This window comes from Ranitomeya imitator, chromosome 2, assembly GCF_032444005.1.
Source record: "Ranitomeya imitator isolate aRanImi1 chromosome 2, aRanImi1.pri, whole genome shotgun sequence".
NCBI classification, from domain to species: Eukaryota; Metazoa; Chordata; class Amphibia; order Anura; family Dendrobatidae; genus Ranitomeya; species Ranitomeya imitator.
The window spans coordinates 367,447,624-367,470,796 of NC_091283.1; the positions used below are offsets into that span (position 1 = coordinate 367,447,624).

General features: G+C 44.2%; 1 pseudogene; it reads right to left on the bottom strand.

The window, feature by feature from the left end:
* The window catches only part of LOC138663928 (zinc finger protein 665-like), a 256,803-nt pseudogene that overhangs the window by 48,923 nt on the left and 184,707 nt on the right, over window positions 1–23,173 (bottom strand).

Here is a 23,173-nt window from a genome sequence, read left to right on the forward strand (position 1 = left end):
CACATGAGACTCCCAATCATCAGAGAAGATCAAAATGTCATCCAAGTAAACAATCAAGAATTTATCCAGATACTCACGGAAAATGTCATGCATAAAAGACTGAAAAACAGATGGAGCATTGGCAAGTCCAAACGGCATCACCAGATACTCAAAATGACCCTCGGGCGTATTAAATGCCGTTTTCCATTCATCTCCTTGCCTGATTCTCACCAGATTATACGCACCACGAAGATCTATCTTGGTGAACCAACTAGCCCCCTTAATCCGAGCAAACAAGTCAGAAATCAATGGCAAGGGATACTGAAACTTAACAGTGATCTTATTAAGAAGGCGGTAATCAATACACGGTCTTAGCGAACCATCCTTCTTGGCTACAAAAAAGAACCCTGCTCCCAATGGTGACGACGATGGGCGAATATGTCCCTTCTCCAGGGACTCCTTCACATAACTGCGCATAGCGGTGTGTTCAGGTACGGACAAATTAAATAAACGACCCTTAGGGAATTTACTACCAGGAATCAAATCGATAGCACAATCACAATTCCTATGCGGAGGTAGGGCATCAGACTTGGACTCTTCAAATACATCCTGAAAGTCCGACAAGAACTCTGGGATGTCAGAAGGAATGGATGACGAAATAGACAAAAATGGAACATCACCATGTACTCCCTGACAACCCCAGCTGGTTACCGACATAGAGTTCCAATCCAATACTGGATTATGGGTTTGTAGCCATGGCAACCCCAACACGACCACATCATGCAAATTATGCAGTACCAGAAAGCGAATAACTTCCTGATGTGCAGGAGCCATGCACATGGTCAGCTGGGCCCAGTACTGAGGCTTATTCTTGGCCAAAGGTGTAGCATCAATTCCTCTCAACGGAATAGGACACCGCAAAGGCTCCAAGAAAAATCCACAACGTTTAGCATAATCCAAATCCATCAGATTCAGGGCAGCGCCTGAATCCACAAACGCCATGACAGAATACGATGACAAAGAGCACATTAAGGTAATGGACAAAAGGAATTTGGACTGTACAGTACCAATAACGGCAGAGCTATCGAACCGCCTAGTGCGTTTAGGACAATTAGAAATAGCATGAGTAGAATCACCACAATAGAAACACAGTCTGTTCAGACGTCTGTGTTCTTGCCGTTCTACTTTAGTCATAGTCCTGTCGCACTGCATAGGCTCAGGTTTACTCTCAGACAATACCGCCAGATGGTGCACAGATTTACGCTCGCGCAAGCGACGACCGATCTGAATGGCCAAGGACATGGACTCATTCAAACCAGCAGGCATAGGAAATCCCACCATTACATCCTTAAGAGCTTCAGAGAGACCCTTTCTGAACAAAGCCGCTAGTGCAGATTCATTCCACAGAGTGAGTACTGACCACTTTCTAAATTTCTGACAATATACTTCTATATCATCCTGACCCTGGCATAAAGCCAGCAGATTTTTCTCAGCCTGATCCACTGAATTAGGCTCATCGTAAAGCAATCCGAGCGCCAGGAAAAACGCATCGACACTACTCAATGCAGGGTCTCCTGGCGCAAGAGAAAACGCCCAGTCCTGTGGGTCGCCGCGCAAAAAAGAAATAATAATCAAAACCTGTTGAATAGGATTACCAGAAGAATGAGGTTTCAAGGCCAAAAATAGCTTACAATTATTTCTGAAGCTCAGGAACTTAGTTCTGTCACCAAAAAACAAATCAGGAATCGGAATTCTTGGTTCTAGCATCGATTTCTGATCAATAGTATCTTGAATCTTTTGTACATTTACAACAAGATTATCCATTGAGGAGCACAGAGCCTGAATATCCATGTCCACAGCTGTGTCCTGAAGCACTCTAATGTCTAGGGGAAAAAAAAGACTGAAGACAGAGCTAAGAAAAAAAAATGATGTCAGGATTTCTTTTTTCCCTCTATTGGGAATCATTGGTGTGGCTCCTTGTACTGTTATGGCTGGCAATCAGGCAACACAGCGTGCAGTAATCAGCGCACATACAGAGATCTGGCAATAACCAAAAACAATAGGACAAGCTCTGAGACGTGGAATCTCTGTAGACTGCAGTACCTGATCTATCCTCACACAACTATAAGCAGCAGTGGATTGCGCCTAAAACTACCTATGCAACTCGGCACTGCCTGAGGAGCTGACTAGCCTGAAGATAGAAATACAAGCCTGACTTACCTCAGAGAAATACCCCAAAGGAATAGGCAGCCCCCCACATATAATGACTGTTAGCAAGATGAAAAGACAAACGTAGGAATGAAATAGATTCAGCAAAGTGAGGCCCGATATTCTAGACAGAGCGAGGATAGCAAAGAGAACTATGCAGTCTACAAAAAACCCTAAAACGAAAACCACGCAAAGGGGCAAAAAGACCCACCGTGCCGAACTAACAGCACGGCGGTGCACCCCTTTGCTTCTCAGAGCTTCCAGCAAAAGTTAATAGCAAGCTGGACAGAAAAAACAGAAAACAAACTAGAAGCACTTATCTAGCAGAGCAGCAGGCCCAAGAAAAGATGCAGTAGCTCAGATCCAACACTGGAACATTGACAAGGAGCAAGGAAGACAGACTCAGGTGGAGCTAAATAGCAAGGCAGCCAACGAGCTCACCAAAACACCTGAGGGAGGAAGCCCAGAGACTGCAATACCACTTGTGACCACAGAAGTGAACTCAGCCACAGAATTCACAACAAACATCTAGAGGAAATACAAAAGTTTTTATTTCCAAACCAAGAACACAAGTGGGAGTACAAAGTATGCAGAAGATAAGAGTCAGTTACCCGTCAGATGAAAGGCCTGGCTTGTGGGGGAGGGTCTGCCACATGGAAGGTTGGTCATGCCCTCTGTTCCTAGACTTCTCCCCAATATGTCGTTGTGATCTCTCCGGAAAAAAAGGCAATAGGCTATGCTTTACATGAACATTTAACCGCTTGGGGTCACTCCCCTCCTGCCACCTTGGCTGGACCTAAATCCCCTCCACTTGCATCTAGCATATGACTCCAAAACCTAAGATTGATCAAAACTCCTAAATGCATGGTCCTATGGAGGCTCTTTTGGCGCAATCAGATCTGGCCAGGCCCCTGCTACACGTTGAAACCAAACATGGCTTGGCTACCTTATTCCTACCAGCCATTCTACTAACCTTCCCACCCTGGGGTACTAGAACGGATCGAGATCCTGGAAGGCATTCGGCCTGTTCCAGAGATCTTGAAAATGTAATCGGTGCATGGCTGGGGTGTTCGATAAGTCTATATTTTCCATACACTACATGGACTCCACAGGAAGTCTTCCTGTAAGAGCTTGGATACTAGCTAGTGTAACTGCACCACCTGCTGAGCCAGATTTCCTGTTACAGCTACACATACTTTCAGGAAGCTGCCCTTAAATCACCTCATCCTTCACAAGTGGATTTACAAGATACTGAAAAAATAATGAAAATTAAAATTTAGATTTTTAGGAGCAAAACAGTAACAATGCAGTGACATGGCAAGAATCTGCATAACTAATCATATGCTTTATGGTTGCCACTCAAACTTATATGTGTGAGACAGCCAAGATGATTGTTCTAAGTAATGAATGGTGAGATATGGAGCCTGAAGTTCAAAATTTCAAAACGTTGTTACCCTTTTGCTTGACAGTGTATATGCGCATGTAGCTCTTTCAATTGTAAATACAGCAATACCTTTACATAATCAGTCTGTTCCTCCATTAGTGAAAAATCAATGTTTAACCACTTTCTGACCTCAGACGGGATAGTACCTCCGAGGTCAGATCCCCTGTTTTGATGTGGGCTCCGGCGCTGAGCCCACATCAAAGCCGCGACATATCAGCTGTTTTGTTCAGCTGACATGTGATCGTAAACGTTGACAGCGGCATTTAACTACCGCTTCCACCAGCCGGTCGGAAATGCGCGCATCGCCGACCCCCGTCACATGATCAGGAGTCAGCGATGCGTTGGCATAGTAACCAGAGGTCTCCTTGAGACCTTTATGGCTGCTGATGCCGGCTTGCTATGAGCGCCACCCTGTGGTCAGCGTTCATAGCAAGCGATCGCTGGTGATCGCTCCTATGTAGCTGAACAGATTCAGTTGTGCCAGCTTTTAGCCTCCCATGGAGGCTATTGAAGCATGGTAAAAGTAAAAAAATAATGTTTAAAAAATATGAAATAAATACCGGTTTTTACGTACCGGTAATAGGATTTTACAGAGTCCACGACAGCACCCACAACGAGAGAGGGGATCCGCCCACCTTCCGGACAGGAACCTACAGGTTAAAAAGGGGCGGTCCCCCTCGCCCTCCAGTTTGTGTTCCAGAGTACAAGGGATACCGCCAATGAATCAGTACATGACAATATTATCTTAAACACTACTAAATACCACCACCTTTATAGAGTGATCTCTTAAGGTACACCTTCCAACAGAGTGCAGGAATAAGTAACTAAATACGGGGGGGAATGTATGGGTGCTGTCGTGGACTCTGTAAAATCCTATTACCGGTACGTAAAAACCGGTTTTCCTATCGCCACGACAGCACCCACAACGAGAGACTTTCAAAGACTATTTAACTGGGAGAGACCACAGCACTAAGTACTGAACGGCCAAACTGTAAGCTGGAATTAGCAGATAGATCAAGGCGATAGTGCTTATAAAAGGTGGAAGGTGATGACCAAGTTGCCGCCTTACATATCATTTCAATGGGGACATCTGCCTTCTCCGCCCAGGATGATGCCATGGCCCGAGTGGAGTGCGCCCTGATGCCTTCTGGTGGTGTTACTCCCCTGGCAGAATAGGCAAGACATATCGCTTCTCTAATCCATCTAGCGATAGAATTCTTCGTGACACCAGAACCTTTTTTCTGATTCTGGAAAGAAATAAACAGAGCCCTACTCTGTCTCCAGCTTTGTGTCCTATCCAGGTATTCTAATATCGCCCTCTTTACATCTAGGGTATGATATTTTTTCTCCTCTTCTGAACCTGGATTTTCATAGAAAGATGGTAAATAAATCTCCTGACTTCTATGAAATTTAGTTGCTACTTTTGGTAAATATGCAGGATCAGGCTTTAAGACAATCTTTTCTTGGAGAATTATTAGATAGGGAGGATCTACTGATAACGCATGAATATCACTGACCCTCCTGGCAGATGTTAATGCTAAGAGTAGAGCTGTTTTTAAGGTTAAATTTTTCATTGAAATAGAGTCTAAAGGCTCGAACGGAGGTTCAGTCAACGCCTCAAGCACCAAATTTAAATCCCAAGGGGGTATTCTTACAATATGGATTGGGTTAGAACGCTGACATGCCTTAATAAATCTAGTAACCCATCTATTACCAGCTATATCACTGTTATACAGAGCCCCCAAGGCTGAAACATGAACTCTTAGAGTGTTGACTGCTAAGCCCAATTCCCAGCCTTTCTGAAGGAATTCTAAAATAGCTGAAATCGGAGCCTTATCTCCTAATGGTTGCTGATAAAACATAAGGAATTTTTTCCAACTTTTTGTGTAGATCTTTGTAGTGACCTCCTTCCTACTTTTCAATAAGGTAGCTATTAAAGCATTAGAGAACCCCCTCTCCCTCAGAAGCTCCCTCTCAAGTTCCAAGCCGTTAAGTGAAGAGTCTCCAAATTTGGATGATGAAATGGACCCTGAGAGAGGAGTTCCGGAACCACTGGCAACATCCAGGAATCGGTCACAGACATTGTCCTGAGGAGAGAGAACCAAGGCCTCCTGGGCCAGAAGGGGGCGATTAAGATCACTCTGGCTCTTTCCTCCCGGATCTTCCTGAGAACTATCGGAATCAGACACATTGGGGGAAAGGCATATGCCAGCTGGAAGTCCCAACGGACACGAAGGGAATCCACTATAAATGGTTGGTCTGCTATGTGTAAAGATGCGAACCTTCTGACCTTCCTGTTCTTCCTCGAAGCAAACAGATCTATTGTCGGCAACCCCCACAGATTGACTATCTGATCGAATATCTGTTGGTTTAGGGACCACTCTCCCTGATGAAGGGAATGGCGACTGAGGTAGTCCGCCTCTATATTGAGTTCACCTTTTATATGAACTGCCGACAGGGATTGTAAGTGTTTCTCGGCCAGAGACAATATCTGTGCTGTAGTGGTCATCAGGGATCGAGACCTTGTCCCCCCCTGATGATTGATGTAGGCTACCACAGTCATATTGTCTGTTTGTATCTGTATATGCATATTCCTCAGGGATGGTAGTAAGGAAAGAAGAGCCTGATAGACTGCAGTAAGCTCTCTTAGATTTGAGGAATTCTGGGACTCCTGAATCGACCATCGCCCTTGGGTTAGAATGTCTCCCATATGGGCTCCCCAACCGAACAGGCTGGCATCTGTTGTAACTATATTGTTCGGAATGATGGTCCAGAGAACTCCTTTTGACAAATGTGCTGGATTGAGCCACCATCTCAGATCGTGAAGAGTGGCGGGTGATAATTTGAACCTTCTGCTCAGAGCACCGTGAAGATCTTTTTCTGCTTGAAGAACTTCGTATTGAAGCATTCGGGTATGAGCCTGAGCCCATCTTACTGCCGATATACACGCAGTCAAAGATCCTAGTAGAGACATTGCGTCTCTTAGACTTAAGCTTGTAACTGTCCTTACTGCCGTGATCCTTTGAACGATCTTCCGCTTCTTCTCTTCTGGTAGGAAGGATGACTGATCTTCTGAGTCTAGAAGAACTCCTAGGAACATTTGACGTCTTGTGGGTTCCAGTTTTGACTTTTCCCAGTTGATTATCCATCCGAGTTCCTGTAGGGATGATATTATGGCATTTACCCTAGACATACACTGGTCAATTGAATTTCCTACTATCAAAAAATCGTCTAGATAGGGCACCACAAGGGTTTCTCTCTCCCTAATATGGGCCATTACTTCAGAAACAACCTTAGTAAAAACTCTAGGTGCCATGGACAGGCCAAAGGGCATTGCCAAAAATTGAAAATGTTTAATCTGATGGTCTACCCATACTGCCATCCTGAGGAATTGCTGGTGATTTCTGTGAACTGGAAGATGGTAGTACGCATCTTTTAGATCCAAGACCGACATGTAGCACCTAGGAAACAAAAGCTTAGTTGTTGACTTAATGGATTCCATCTTAAAAGCGTGGTACTGAAGATATTTATTTAATTTACGTAAATTTATGATAGTCCTAAAGGACCCATCAGGTTTAGAGATTAAGAATAGCGGAGAATAGAAACCCGACTTCTCCTGATGTTCTGGTACTTCTTCAATAACTCGCTTTGTAAGCAATTGTTGAATCTCTAATTCTAAGGCCTGTTGTTGGGCCGGAGTGTCCAGTGATGTTATCACAAAATGATCTGGGGGAGTTCTCAAAAATTCTAATTTTAATCCGGACTCAACCACCCCCATTATCCAGGCACTAGAAGTAATCTTTTTCCATTTATCTGAGAAGAACTTTAGTCTTCCCCCTACTGGTAGATCTGTTTTATCTGTAATTACGCCTACGTCTTGAGAAAGATGGAGGGTTCTTATAGTATCCACCTTTCTTCTTTTGATCTGATGTTTCCCAGTCGCGATTATATCCCTGCTGGTCCGCCTGGAATCTTCTGAAGGGCATGCGTCTTCGGAAGGCGTTCCTAAAAGCGGGATTAAACGTTTTAGGAAATCCCTTCTTCCTATCTTCTGCCTTTGCAAGGATGTCATCCAGCACCGGGCCGAATAGGTACTCACCCCTACATGAAATGGAGCAAAGTTTAGCTTTAGCCTGAGCATCCCCCTTCCATGTCTTTAGCCATAGTGCCCGTCTGGCTGCATTCGAAAGACCTGCCGATCTTGCTGCCAATTTCAGGGAATCAATCGAGGCATCTGCTAGATAAGCTGCTCCTTCTCTGACCTGAGACAGGGAATTCAACAATTTCTCCCTGGGTACCTTCGCTTTAAGCTGCTCCTCCAGCTGAGTCACCCAGACCATAATTGATCTGGCCGTGCAGGTGCCTGCGATAGCAGGCTTAAAGGCTCCAGATGATGACTCCCATAGTTTTTTAAGGAGCATGTCAGCCTTTCTGTCTGAAGGATCCTTGAGGAGCCCTACATCCTCTAATGGTAGCGAGGCTGTTTTCGAAGTAGAGGCTACTGCCGCATCTATTTTCAGAACCTTCATCCACTGGGATAAAGTGTCATCTTCAAAGGGGTACCTTCTTTTTGCAGCTGAAGGTAAAAACCCCTTATCCTGCTTGTCCCACTCCCGTCTGACCAGATCTTTAACTGAATCCACTACTGGGAAAGCTTTCCGACTTCTCTGGCTCAGCCCTGCGAACATGATCTCCTGGGTTGTTTTCGGTTCTTTACTGTCCGCAACCCCCATAGTTGCACGGACTGCCTTAATTAAGGTCTCCATACCATCCGTGGAAAAGCAAGGCCTTCCTTCCTCATCTGAAGAGGATGCCGAAGAACTTTCCGAACATTCGCCCTCTTGTACCGAAGGGCTGGAATCGGACACCAACTCCACACTGCTTTTTTCATGTCGTTTGGTTTTAAGGGATGATTTTATTTCTTCCCTAATTACCTCCCTCAAATCCGATACCCGGAGAGGGGCCTCTTCTTCTAACATACGACATATGCATGATTGGCATAATTTCTTTGCATAGGTGTCAGGCAGAGGCTCTGTGCATACAGCACACTGCTTATGTTTAGATTTGGAGACCTTTTTCCCCTACAATAAAGCATAGTGTAGAAAAAACAGCTGTATCAGGCAATGGTCTACATAATACACTCACCACTGCTGGAAAATGTAGAGTACCGGTTTTTGAGGTGGTGAGGTGCGACGTGACGCTGGTTTGCCAGGGTCCTGCTGCCCACGTTCTCCGCTATGAGACCTGTGCTCTCCTGCCTGTCGGTGTTCGGCGTCTCCTGCCGAAGACATGCTGCCGCACACCCATCTCACCTGAGCGCTACTTCTTTTCAAAAAGTCCCGCGCTCCTCCTCCCGGTCTCCTCCGGAAGTTGTAACTCCACTTCCGGGTCATAAGCGCCGACCTGCTCCTGCAGCGTCGCGCGCGTGTGAACGACCCAGGGCGGCGTGCCTTCCCCCGGGAACGTCACCGCTCCTCGCCAGACGAGGGGGGAAGCTGGACACAGGACTTCCCCCGACGCTGCTTCCGGGCCCCCGACTCTGCCGTTCTCCCCGGACACCGCACAGAGGCTTGGCGGACCCGGGTAAGACAAAACGACCTGTAGGCTCCCGCCGGCCGGACAGGAACCCAAACTGGAGGGCGAGGGGGACCGCCCCTTTTTAACCTGTGGGTTCCTGTCCGGAAGGTGGGCGGATCCCCTCTCTCGTTGTGAGTGCTGTCGTGGCGATAGGAAAAAAAAAAATATAAAAGTTTAAATCACCCCCCTTTCGCCCCATTCAAAATAGAACAATAAAAGTAAAAACAAATATACACATATTTGGTATCGCCGAGTTCAGAATCGCCCGATCTATCAATAAAAAAAAAAAGGATTAATCTGATTGCTAAAAGGCGTAGCGAGAAAAAATTTGAAATGCCCGAATTACGCTTTTTTGATCACCGTGACATAGCATTAAAAAACAATAACGGGCGATCAAAAGAACGTATCTGCACCAAAATGGTATCACTAAAAATGTCAGCTCGGCACTCAAAAAATAAGCCCTCATCCAATCCCAGATCACGAAAAATGGAGACGCTACGGGTATCGGAAAATGGCGCAATTGTTTTTTTTAGCAAAGTTTGGAATTTCTTTTCACCTCTTAGATAAAAAATAACCTAGACATGTTTGGTGTCTATGAACTCGTGATGACCTGGAAAATCATAATGGCAGGTCAGTTTTAACATTTAGTGAACATAGCAAAAAAGCCAAACAAAAAACACGCATGGGATTGCACTTTTGTTGCAATTTCACCGCACTTGGAATTTTTTTCCCATTTTCTAGTACACGATATGGTAAAACAAATGATGTTGTTCAAAAGTACAACTCGTCCCGCAAAATAAAAGCCATCACATAGCCATATTGATGGAAAATAAAAAAGTTATGGCTCTGGGAAGGAGGGGAGCGAAAAACGAAGACGGAAAAATGGAATATCCCATGGTCATGAAGGGGTTAAAGGGAATCTGTCACCCCATTTTTGGCCTATAAGCTGAGGCCACAGCCATCAAGGGCTTATCTACAGCATTCTGTAATGCTGTAGATAAGCCCCCGATGTAACCTGAAAGATAAGAAAAGCGAGTTAGATTATATTCACCTAAGGGCAGTCCGGTGCGGTCCGATGGGCGTCGCAGTTGGGGTCCAGCGCCTCCCATCTTCATGGGAAGGAAAGGTCGGAGAGGCCAGAGGAGCAGCGACAGGAAGCAAAGAAGAGGACGTCATCGTATGAAGATGGGAGGCGCCGGACCCAGACAGCACCGGGACCGCCCCGGATGAGTATAATATAAGCTTGTTTTTCTTATCTTTCAGGTGGTGGCCACAGCTTATAGCCGAAAAATGAGGTGAGATTCCCTTTAAATGGATATGCAAATGAGGCTGTAGAACTGAAGTCTCTCACTTCAGCTCTATTCCCCACCAAGTGCAACCTTGCTTGACTTACAGTCCCTATGCTGTGTGACTTCAGGCTGGAGTGACATATGCAAATGTCTATGGTAGATTTTAAGCCTATCAATTCAAATGCAAATGTCTCAGTAACCTACTGGCCATGTAGAGGTATTGCTGGACCTATCCATAAAAGAGCTGCATGCACATATAAATAGTTTCGGGTAATACTGTAAATCCTTCTGACAGATTCCCTTTTGAGAGGGAAAAAAGGATATATTTAAAAAAAAAAAAAAGGTTACAGCTTTGTTAATGAGAAATTGCAGTAACAAGAAAATGGTATTTCGGCTACATAATACTACTAGCTATTGAACCCGTTCTACGCCCGGGTGGCGAGCATTTATATTGGTATATGGTCTCCATCCTGGTATGTGCTGCTCCATCCTGCGTCCCCATCCTGTCATGTGCTGCACCCATCCTGCGTCCCCATCCTGTCATGTACTGCACCCATCCTGCATCACCATCCTGTCATGTGCTGCACCATCCTGCATCCCCATCCTGTCATGTGCTGCACCCATCCTGCGTCCCCATCCTGTCATGTGCTGAACCCATCCTGCGTCCCCATCCTGTCATGTGCTGCACCCATCCTGCGTCCCCATCCTGTCATGTGCTGCACCCATCCTGCGCCCCCATTCTGCCATGTGCTGCACCCATCCTGCGTCCCCATCCTGTCATGTGCTGCACCCATCCTGCGTCCCCATCCTGTCATGTGCTGCACCCATCCTGCGTCCCCATCCTTATATGTGCTGCACCCATCCTGCGTCCCCATCCTAAATTCCCATCCTGTCATGTGCTGCACCCATCCTGCGTCCCCATCCTGTCATGTGCTGCACCCATCCTGCGCCCTCATCCTGTCATGTGCTGCACCCATCCTGCGACCCCATCCTGTCGTGCTGCATCCATCCTGCGTCCCCATCCTGTCATGTGCTGAACCCATCCTGCGTCCCCATCCTGTCATGTGTTGCACCCATCCTGCGCCCCATCCTGTCATGTGCTGCACCCATCCTGCGTCCCCATCCTGTCATGTGCTGCACCCATCCTGCGTCCCCATCCTGGTATGTGCTGCACCCATCCTGCGTCCCCATCCTGTCATGTGCTGCACCCATCCTGCGTCCCCATCCTGGTATGTGCTGCACCCATCCTGTCATGTGCTGCACCCATCCTGTGTCCCCATCCTGTCATGTGCTGCACCCATCCTGCGTCCCCATCCTGGTATGTGCTGCACCCATCCTGCGTCCCCATCCTGGTATGTGCTTCACCCATCCTGCGTCCCCATCCTGGTATGTGCTGCAACCATCCTGCGTCCCCATCCTGGTATGTGCTGCAACCATCCTGCGTCTCCATCCAGCGTCCCCATCCTGGTATGTGCTGCAACCATCCTGCGTCCCCATCCTGTCATGTGCTGCACCCATCCGGGGGCCTGAGCAGGCGGGGACACCGGCACGCTGTGGGGGTCAGGTGCCGGTATCGCCGCCAGCTCAGGCCCCCCAGCACTTACTATACTCACCTGTCTGTCCCGTTCCAGCGCTGCGCGCCGCCATCTTCCCGGTCTCCTGGCTGTGACTGTTCAGTCAGAGGGCGGCGCCGGCGCGCATTAAGCGCGTCATCATGCCCTCTGAACTGAAGGTCACAGGCCGAAGACCGGGAAGATGGCGGCGCTCAGCGGTGGAACGCAGGACAGGTGAATATGGCCGATACTCACCCTCCTGGCGGTCCCTGCTTCTCTGTTGGAGATCGCGGTGTGCGTTCAGTGTGAACGCATACCGCGATCTCCCGGGAGCGTCACTCTGTGAGGCCCAGACTGCGCCGGCGCTTGCGCCAGCGCAGTCTATAAAGGCTTCGGACAGAGTGACGCTCTCAGCGTTATATTATAGATAATGTGGAAAAGGATTGGACGACCTCTGCTCAGGCAAAAAGTAAATGGGATGAAGAATCAACAATAAATGAACAATGATCTAGAATACTCAGACCTTTTGCTTTTAAAAATCCACAGTATAGAATATTGCCATATACATTATACATAGGATTCATTTGATACCAGAGGTATTGTCAAAGATAGACAAGACAAATGACCTTGAGTATCATATTAAGTTGGGGGATACCTATCTTATGTTATGGTTATGCTTTGAAATGTAAATTTTGGGGGGTCAGGTTATTGAAACAATTGATGTAGTGTTTGAAATCTATGTCCCAGTAGACCCAATAATATGTGCATTACCAGGGCCGGCATCAGCATTCGGTCAAGTGCCAGGGCCCTGAGCAGGCGGGGGGACCCACTCACCATTGGGACTCCGGAGCGCTATAGGGGCCTCGTGCCCACGAGTGGGCCCCCCTGCTTGCTCGGGGCACCCGGTACTTGGGATCCTCACCTCTCCCTGTTCTTGTCCTGCGTCGTCTTCCGCATCTCCTGACTGACGTTCAGGTCAAAGGGCGCGATGACGTCACTAGTGTGCGCCCTCTGCCTGAACAGTCACAGCACGGAGAGCCGGAAAACGCTGAGGAGACTGGAGCAGAGCAGCTGCCAGCGAGAAGAGATGAGTATTTCATTTTTTTTTTAACGTTTGGAGCATCTTATGTGGTCAATTCTATATGTTGCCTCTTATGGGGCCAATTCCATATGGATAATTTTATGGGGCTAATTATATATGGAGCATCTTATGGGGCTAATTCTATATGAAGCATTATATGGGACCAATTACATATGGAACAGTCTATGGGGCCCATTATATATGGAGTATCTTATGGGGCCAAATATACAGTTATATGAAAAAGTTTGGGCACCCCTATTAATCTTAAGCTTAATGTTTTATAAAAATTGTTTTTTTTTGCAACAGCTATTTCAGTTTCATATATCTAATAACTGTTGGACACAGTAATGTTTCTGCCTTGAAATGAGGTTTATTGTACTAACAGAAAATGTGCAATCTGCATTCAAACAAAATTTGACAGGTGCATAAGTATGGGCACCCTTATTTTCTTGTTTTAAATACTCCTACCTACTTTTTACTGACTTACTAAAGCACTTTTTTTGGTTTTCTAACCTCATTGAGCTTTGAACTTCATAGCCAGGTGTATGCAATCATGAGAAAAGCTACTTAAAGTGGCCACTTGCAAATTGTTCTCCTGTTTGAATCTCCTCTGAAGAGTGGCATCATGGGCTCCTCAAAACAACTGTCTAATGATCTGAAAACAAAGATTATTCAACATAGTTGTTCAGGGGAAGGATACAAAAAGCTGTCTCAGAGATTTAACCTGTCAATTTCCACTGTGAGGAACATAGTAAGGAAATGGAAGAACACAGGTACAGTTCTTGTTAAGGCAAGAAGTGGAAAGCCAAGAAAAACATCAGAAAGGCAGAGAAGAAGAATGGTGAGATCAGTCAAGGACAATCCTCAGACCACCTCCAGAGAGCTGCAGCATCAACTTGCTGCAGATGGTGTCTCTGTGCATCGATCAACTATACAACGCACTTTGCACAAGGAGAAGCTCTATGGGAGAGTGATGCGAAAGAAGCCGTTTCTGCAAGCACACCACAAACAGAGTCGGCTGAGGTATGCAAAAGCACATTTGGAGAAGCTAATTTCTTTTTGGAAGAAGGTCCTGTGGACTGATGAAACCAAGATTGAGTTGTTTGGTCATACAAAAAGGCGTTATGCATGACGGCCAAAAAACTCAGCATTCCAAGAAAAACACTTGCTACCCACAGTAAAATTTGGTGGAGGTTCCATCATGCTTTGGGGCTGTGTGGCCAATGTCGGCACCGGGACTCTTGTTAAAGTTGAGAGATTCATGGATTCCTCTCAGTATCAGCAGATTCTTGACAATAATGTTCATGAATCAGTGACAAAGTTGAAGTTACGCAGGGGATGGATCTTTCAGCAAGACGATGATCCAAAACACCGCTCCAAATCTACTCAGGCATTCATGCAGAGGAACAATTACACTGTTCTGGAATGGCCATCCCAGTCCCCAGACCTGAATATCATTGAACATCTGTGGGATCATTTGAAGAGGGCTGTCCATGCTCGGCGACCATCAAACTTAATTGAACTGTAATTGTTTTGTAAAGAGGATTGGTAAAAAATACCTTCATCCAGGATCCAGGAACTCATTAAAAGCTACAGGAAGCGACTAGAGGCTGTTATTTTTGGAAAAGGAGGATCTACTAAATATTAATGTCACTTTTCTGCACCTGTCAAATTTAGTTTGAATGCAGATTGCACATTTTCTGTTAGTACAATAAACCTCATTTCAAGGCAGAAACATTACTGTGTCAAACAGTTATTAGATATATGAAACTGAAATAGCTGTTGCAAAAAAAATAAATTTTTATAAAACATTAAGCTTAAGATTAATAGGGGTGCCCAAACTTTTTCATATAACTCTATATGGAGCATTACATGTAGCCCATTCTGTTTGGAGCAATATATGGGGCCCATCATATACTATATGGGGCATATTCTGTATGGAACAATATATGGGACTCATCATCCTGTATGAGGCAATATATGGGGCTCATTATTCAGCATGGAGCAATATATGGGGCTCGTTATTCTGTATGGAGCATTATATGGGGTCCATTATTCTGTATGGAGCACTATATGGGGCACATTATTCTGTATGGAGCGCTACGTGGTGCCCATAATACTGTATGAAGGACTATACCGTCCGGTTTCTGACCTATTGTAGAATTTACAATAGATACCAATTGGTAATGTAAGAAGTGAGTGAAATCTTTGGCATTGTACGATACCTATATTTCTCTGTCGTAAAGTTGCCAACAAAAACCTGTAACCGGCCCTATGTATTCCAGTATAGAAAAGGGAATAAGTTCCCAATGATGGTGAAAAAACTACTATACTTAGCACGGAAAGTAACTTAAAAAAGGATGTTACTACAAAGAAGGAATAGATCGTATTTGTAATAAGGAATCTGCGATATAAACATATTTGTTTTTCTAATATAAATTAAAAAAGATGTTTGTTTAAACATATTAAAAGGGAAAAAAATTGTATTTCGTTTTTTTGTAGGTGGTTGGTTGGCTTTTATGTAGGAGGGTTCTGGTATAGCAGAATGAAAAAGTAAGGTTATAAGAATGTATGAAATATGAGCATCACAATACTTTTGCCCATTTAGTGCATATAAAACAAATTGGAATATTCAATACGTATATAATATTACTTGATAATTTGATTTTTTTTAATTTTTGGATAACAGATATCTATTAGTAACTTCATATATTTTGAATTATAATTAATATTCTTAACCCCTTCAAGTCGCGGCCCTTTTTCATTTTTGCGTTTTTGTTTTTCACTCCCCTCCTTCCCAGAGCCATAACTTTTTTATTTTTCCGTCAATATGGTCATGTGAGGGCTTATTTTTTGCGGGACAAGTTGTACTTTTGAACGACTCCATTGGTTTTACCATGTCTTTTACTAGAAAACGGGAAAAAAATTCCAAGTGCGGTGAAATTGCAAAAAAAGTGCAATCCCATACTTGTTTTTTGTTTGGCTTTTTTGCTAGGTTCACTAAATGCTAAAACTAACCTGCCATTATGATTCTCTAGGTCAGTACGAGTTCATAGACACCTAACATGACTAGGTTTTTTTTTATCTAAGTGGTGAAAAAAAATTCCAAACTTTGCTAAAAAAAAAAAAAGTGTCATTTTCCGATACCCGTAGCGTCTCCATTTTTCATGATCTGGGGTCGGGTGAGGGCTTATTTTTTGCGTGCCGAGCTGATGTTTTTAATGATACCATATTTGCGCAGATACGTTCTTTTGATCGCCCGTTATTGCATTTTAATGCAATGTCGTGGCGACCAAACAAACATAATTCTGGCGTTTTGGATTTTTTTCTCGCTACGCCGTTTAGCGATCAGGTTAATGCTTTTTTTTAATTGATAGATCAGGCGATTCTGAACACGGCGATACCAAATATGTGTATGTTTGATTTTTTTTTATTGTTTTATTTAGGATGGGGCGAAAGGGGGGTGATTTAAACTTTTATATTTTTTATATTTTTTCATATTTTTAAAAACATTTTTTTTTTACTTGTGCCATGCTTCAATAGCCTCGCTGCTATGTAGCTGAAATGCAGGTGTGCTGTGAGCGCCGACCACAGGGGGGCGCTCACAGCAGGCCTGCATCAGTAACCATAGAGGTCTCAAGGACCTCTATGGTTACCTTCCTGATGCATCGCCGACCCCCGATCATGTGACGGGGGTCGGCGATGACGTCATATCCGGCTGCCCGGCCGATGCGGTAGTTAAATGCCGCTGTCTGTGTTTGACAGCGGCATTTAACAGGTTAATAGCGGCGGGTGAATAGCGATTTCACCCGCCGCTATTGCGCGCACATGTCAGCTGTACAAAACAGCTGACATGTCGCGACTTTGATGTGGGCTCACCGCCGGAGCCCACATCAAAGGGGGTGACACGGCATGCGCAGTACTAGTACGGCGCATGTCGTGAAGGGGTTAAATGCTTTCTTTTTCTTGTTTACTTATCTGTCTTTACTTTCTCTCCATTTGAGTTGTTTTCATGGTCAACAAAATACACTGCTCAAAAGGGAACACTTAAACAACAGTAGGTAACTCCAAGTAAATAAAACTTCTGTGAAATCAAACTGTCCACTTAGGAAGCAACACTGTTTGACAATCAATTTCACATGCTGTTGTGCAAATGGAATAGACAACAGATGGAAATTATTGGCAATTATCTAGACACACTCAATAAAGGAATGGTTCTGCAGGTGGGGACCACAGACCACATCTCAGTACCAATGCTTTCTGGCTGATGTTTTGGTCACTTTTGAATGTTGGTTGTGCTCTCACACTCGTGGTAGCATGAGACGGACTCTACAACCCACACAAGTAGCTCAGGTAGTGCAACTCATCCAGGATGGCACATCAATGAGAGCTGTGGCAGGAAGGTTTGCTGTGTCTGTCAGTGTAGTGTCCAGAGGCTGGAGGCACTACCAGGAGACAGGCAAGTACACCAGGAGACGTGGATGGGGCCGTAGGAGGGCAACATCCCAGCAGCAGGACTGCCACCTCAGCCCTTGTGCAAGGAGAAACAGGAGGAGCACTGCCAGAGCCCTGCAAAATGAACTCCAGCAGGCCACAAATGTCCATGTGTCTGCACAAACGGTTAGAAACCTACTCCATGAGGATGGTCTGAGTGTCCGACGTCCACAGATGGGGGTTGTGCTCACAGACCAACACCGTGCAGGATGCTTGGCATTTGCCACAGAGCAACAGGATTGGCAAATTCACCACTGGCGCCCTGTGCTCTTCACAGATGAAAGCAGGTTCACACTGAGCACATGTGACAGATGTGACAGAGTCTGGAGACGCCGTGAAGAGCGATCTGCTGCCTGCAACATCCTTCAGCATGACCGGTTTGGCAGTGGGTCAGTAATAGTGTGGGGTGGCATTTCTTTGGAGAGCCGCACAGCCCTCCATGTGCTCGCCAGAGGTAGCCTGACTGCCATTAGGTACCGAGATGAGATCCTCAGACCCTCTTGTGAGACCATATGCTGGTGCGGTTGGCCCTGGGTTCCTCCTAATGCAGGACAATGCCAGACCTCAAGTGGCTGGAGTGTGTCAGCAGTTCCTGCCCGTTCCCCAGACCTGAATCCGATTGAACACATCTGGGACATCATGTCTCGCACCGCATCCATCAACATCACGTTGCACCACAGACTGTCCAGGAGTTGGCGGATGTTTTAGTCCAGATCTGGGAGGAAATCCCTCAGGAGACCATCCCCCGCCTCATCAGGAGCATGCCCAGGCATTGTAGAGAGATCATACAGGCACGTGGAGGCCACACACACTACTGAGCATCATTTCCTTGTCTTAAGGCATTTCCACTGAAGTTGGATCAGCTTGTCACTTTGATTTTGAGCATCATGCCAACTCCAGACCTCGTTGAGATATTAGTCGTGATTTACGTTGATCATTTTTAGGTTTTATTCTTCTTAATACATTCCACTATGTAATGAATGAAGATTTACAACTGGAATATTTCATTCAGTGATATCTAGGATGTGGGATTTTAGTGTTCCCTTTATTTTTTTGAGCAGTGTATGATTTTCAAGTAAAACATTTTCTTCAAAGAATTATAATGGCTTCTTCTGTGTGTGAGTTTTATATCGTATAGATCCGGATAGTGGGTGAAACGTTTCCCATATTCTGAGCATAGAAAGAGCTTCTCAAGTTCTCCCTTGTGTGACTTCTCTGATGTATAACTACAGATAATTTCTGATTAAAATATTTCCCACATTCTGACCATGAATATGGCTTCTCCCTTGTGCGAGTTCTGTAATGTACAAATAAATATAATTTCTGGCTAAAACATTTCCCATATTCGGAACATGAACATGGCTAAGGACTTGCTCACAACTGCGTATAAATCGGGCGAGTGCAATGTGAGAAAAAATTGAATTGCACTTGGACCAATGTTATTCAATGAGACAGTGTAAATTTGTATATTTGTTCTCAGCTGTATTCGGCATGAGAAAAAATAGCAGCAAGCTGCGTTTTCACTACGAAATCTGATGCCATATGGACCATTAGTATGGCATCCGATTTTTTCAGATTCATTTCAATTCTGTAGCATAAGAAACTGTAAATCATCTTGTAAATTATTAATAGCTGCTGAGTAAAAAAAAAGTATTGCATACAAACTGCATACGGATGACAAGTGATGAAAAAAATCGTACCACTTTTCTGGATGAGAATGGGGCCGATTATTTTTATACGCAGGTGTTATTCCTTGTGTGACAATTTCCAAATTCTTAACATGAAAATGGCTTCTCCACTGTGTGAGTTCTCAAATGTATAACTAACATTTCTGAGTAAAACATTTTCCACATTCTAAACATGAAAAGGGTTTCTTTCCTGTGTGACATCTCTAATGTACAACTAGCATTTGTGATTAAAACATTTCCCACATTCTGAACATGAATATGGCTTCTCACATGTGTGACTCCTCTGATGCATAACAAGAATTGATTTGTCTATAAATGATTTCCCACATTCTGAACATGTAAAGGGCTTCTCCCCTGTGTGACCTCTTTGGTGTCTGACAAGATGCGATTTACGGAAAAAACATTTTCCACATTCTGAACATAAATGTGGCTTTTCTCCAGTGTGAATTCTTTGATGTCTAACAAGATTTGATTTATCTGCAAAACTTTTCCCACATTCTGAACATGAAAATGGCTTCTCCCCTGTGTGACTTCTTTCATGTGTTACAAGTTCTGATTTCTGGTTAAAATATTTTCCACACTCTAAACATGAAAATCTTTTCTTCTTTTTGTGATTTTTTTGATGTGTAACAAAACACATATTGAGTGGAAAACTGTCTTCATATTCTGCATTTGAAAATGACTTATTTGCTGTACGATCATTTTTAGATTTAATGCCCCTTTTGTGGCGTTTATATATTTTGTCAATAGTCTGTGATGCATCAGAAGATAGGACCTGATTAAAAGGATCAGATGATAAATCTTTGTTGTGAAGGGATGATGGAATATCTGGAATAGTGGCATATACTTCAGTTATATCTTGTGTGATATCAAGGTCATCTGATATAAACATCGAAGATGTCAGCTGTCCCTCTGATCTCCTACAGTCATCTGCCAAGAATAAAACCCATTATAAAATAACCATATAAAATGTATTTTTACAACATTTCTATATATATATATATATATATATATATATATATATATATATATATATATATATAAAATACGTAAAACGTGCAAGTTATGTAGCAAAATTCAACAATGCAAAAACAGTTCACAATATAACAGTAGACCTCAGAGCAGGAACCAGTACAGCATGACGTTTGTTTCATTTTGATTATTAGTGAAAATAGTGGAAACACAGAGGTTGTCCATATTACTAGTAGCTCAAAAGCGCTTAAAAAAAAATATGGCCTGTATAGACATGATTAGGGTTGAGCGAAACGGGTCGTTCATTTTCAAAAGTCGCCGACTTTTGGCAAAGTCAGGTTTCATGAAACCCGATCCGACCCCTGTGCGGGTTCGGCCATGCGGTACGCGACTTTCGCGCCAAAGTCGCGTTTCAATGACGCGAAAAGCGCCATTTCTCAGCCAATGAAGGTAAACGCAGAGTGTGGGCAGCGTGATGACATAGGTCCTGGTCCCCACCATCTTAGAGAAGGGCATTGCAGTGATTGGCTTGCTGTCTGCGGCGTCACAGGGGCTATAAAGGGGCGTTCCCGCCGACCGCCATGTTACTGCTGCTGATCTGAGCTTAGGGAGAGGTTGCTGCCGCTTCGTCAGAAGCAGGGATAGCGTTAGGCAGGGTCCATTAACCACCAAACCGCTTGTGCTGTAGCGATTTCCACTGCCCAACACCACCTTCGGTGTGCAGGGACAGTGGAAGCTACTTTTTTTTTTTTTTCCCCTCAGCGCTGTAGCTCATTGGGCTGCCCTAGAAGGCTCCCTGATAGCTGCATTGCTGTGTGTACGCCGCTGTGCAAACCAACTGCTTTTTTCAAAGCACAAATCCTCTTGTTCCTTCCTTTCTGCACAGCTATCTTTTTTGTTTGTCCACACTTTTTATTTAATTTGTGCATCAGTCCACTCCTTATTGCTGCCTGCCATACCTGGCTGAGATTACTGCAGGGAGATAGTAATTGTAGGACAGTCCCTGTTTTTTTTTTTTTTTGTGGGAGACTAAGATTGGCATTTCTGCTAGAGTGCCATCCCTGTGTGTGCCATCTCTCACTCAGTGGGCCATAGAAAGCCTATTTATTTTTTTGCTTGATTTGGGTTATAAAATCTACCTGAAAAAATCACTACATCAATCAGTGGGAGAAAAATATTGGCCTCAGGGCTTGTGTGCCACTCTTGACTCCTGTGTGTGCCATCTCTCAGTCAGTGGGCCATAGAAAGCCTATTTATTTTTTTGCTTGATTTGGGTTCTAAAATCTACCTGAAAAAATCACTACATCAATCAGTGGGAGAAAAATATTGGCCTCCGGGCTTGTGTGCCACTCCTGACTCCTGTGTGTGCCATCTCTCAGTCAGTGGGCCATAGAAAGCCTATTTATTTTTTTGCTTGATTTGGGTTCTAAAATCTACCTGAAAAAATCACTACATCAATCAGTGGGAGAAAAATATTGGCCTCAGGGCTTGTGTGCCACTCTTGACTCCTGTGTGTGCCATCTCTCAGTCAGTGGGCCATAGAAAGCCTATTTATTTTTTTGCTTGATTTGGGTTCTAAAATCTACCTGAAAAAATCACTACATCAATCAGTGGGAGAAAAATATTGGCCTCAGGGCTTGTGTGCCACTCTTGACTCCTGTGTGTGCCATCTCTCAGTCAGTGGGCCATAGAAAGCCTATTTATTTTTTTGCTTGATTTGGGTTCTAAAATCTACCTGAAAAAATCACTACATCAATCAGTGGGAGAAAAATATTGGCCTCAGGGCTTGTGTGCCACTCCTGACTCCTGTGTGCATCATCACTCACTCAGTGGGCCATAGAAAGCCCATTTTTTTTTTTTTTTGCTTTATTTGGGTTCTAAATTCTACCTGAAAAAATCAATAAATCAATCAGTGGGAGATTAATATTGGCCTTTGGGCTTGTGTGCCAGTCCTAAGCGTGCCATCTCTCTCTCTCAGATAGTGGGCCATAGAAAGCCTATTTATTATTTTTTTTATTGGGTTTATAAATTTTCCCTGGACCAAAAAAAAATAAAGTGGGAGATTAATATTGGCCTCTGGGCTTGTGTGCCAGTCCTGAACGTGCCATCTCTCTCACAAATAGTGGGCCATAGAAAGCCTATTTATTTTTTTGCTTGATTTGAGTTCTAAAATCTACCTGAAAAAATCACTACATCAATCAGTGGGAGAAAAATATTGGCCTCAGGGCTTGTGTGCCACTCCTGACTCCTGTGTGCATCATCACTCACTCAGTGGGCCATAGAAAGCCCATTTTTTTTTTTTTGCTTTATTTGGGTTCTAAATTCTACCTGAAAAAATCAATAAATCAATCAGTGGGAGATTAATATTGGCCTTTGGGCTTGTGTGCCAGTCCTAAGCGTGCCATCTCTCTCTCTCAGATAGTGGGCCATAGAAAGCCTATTTATTATTTTTTTTATTGGGTTTATAAATTTTCCCTGGAACAAAAAAAAAAAAAGTGGGAGATTAATATTGGCCTCTGGGCTTGTGTGCCAGTCCTGAGCGTGCCATCTCTCTCACAAATAGTGGGCCATAGAAAGCCTATTTATTTATTTTTTTTTGGTTTTATAAATTCTCCCTGAAAAAAAAAGGGAGATTAATATTGGCCTTTGGGCTTGTGTGCCAGTCCTAAGCGTGCCATCTCTCTCTCTCAGATAGTGGGCCATAGAAAGCCTATTTATTATTTTTTTTATTGGGTTTATAAATTTTCCCTGGACCAAAAAAAAATAAAGTGGGAGATTAATATTGGCCTCTGGGCTTGTGTGCCAGTCCTGAGCGTGCCATCTCTCTCACAAATAGTGGGCCATAGAAAGCCTATTTATTTTTTTGCTTGATTTGGGTTCTAAAATCT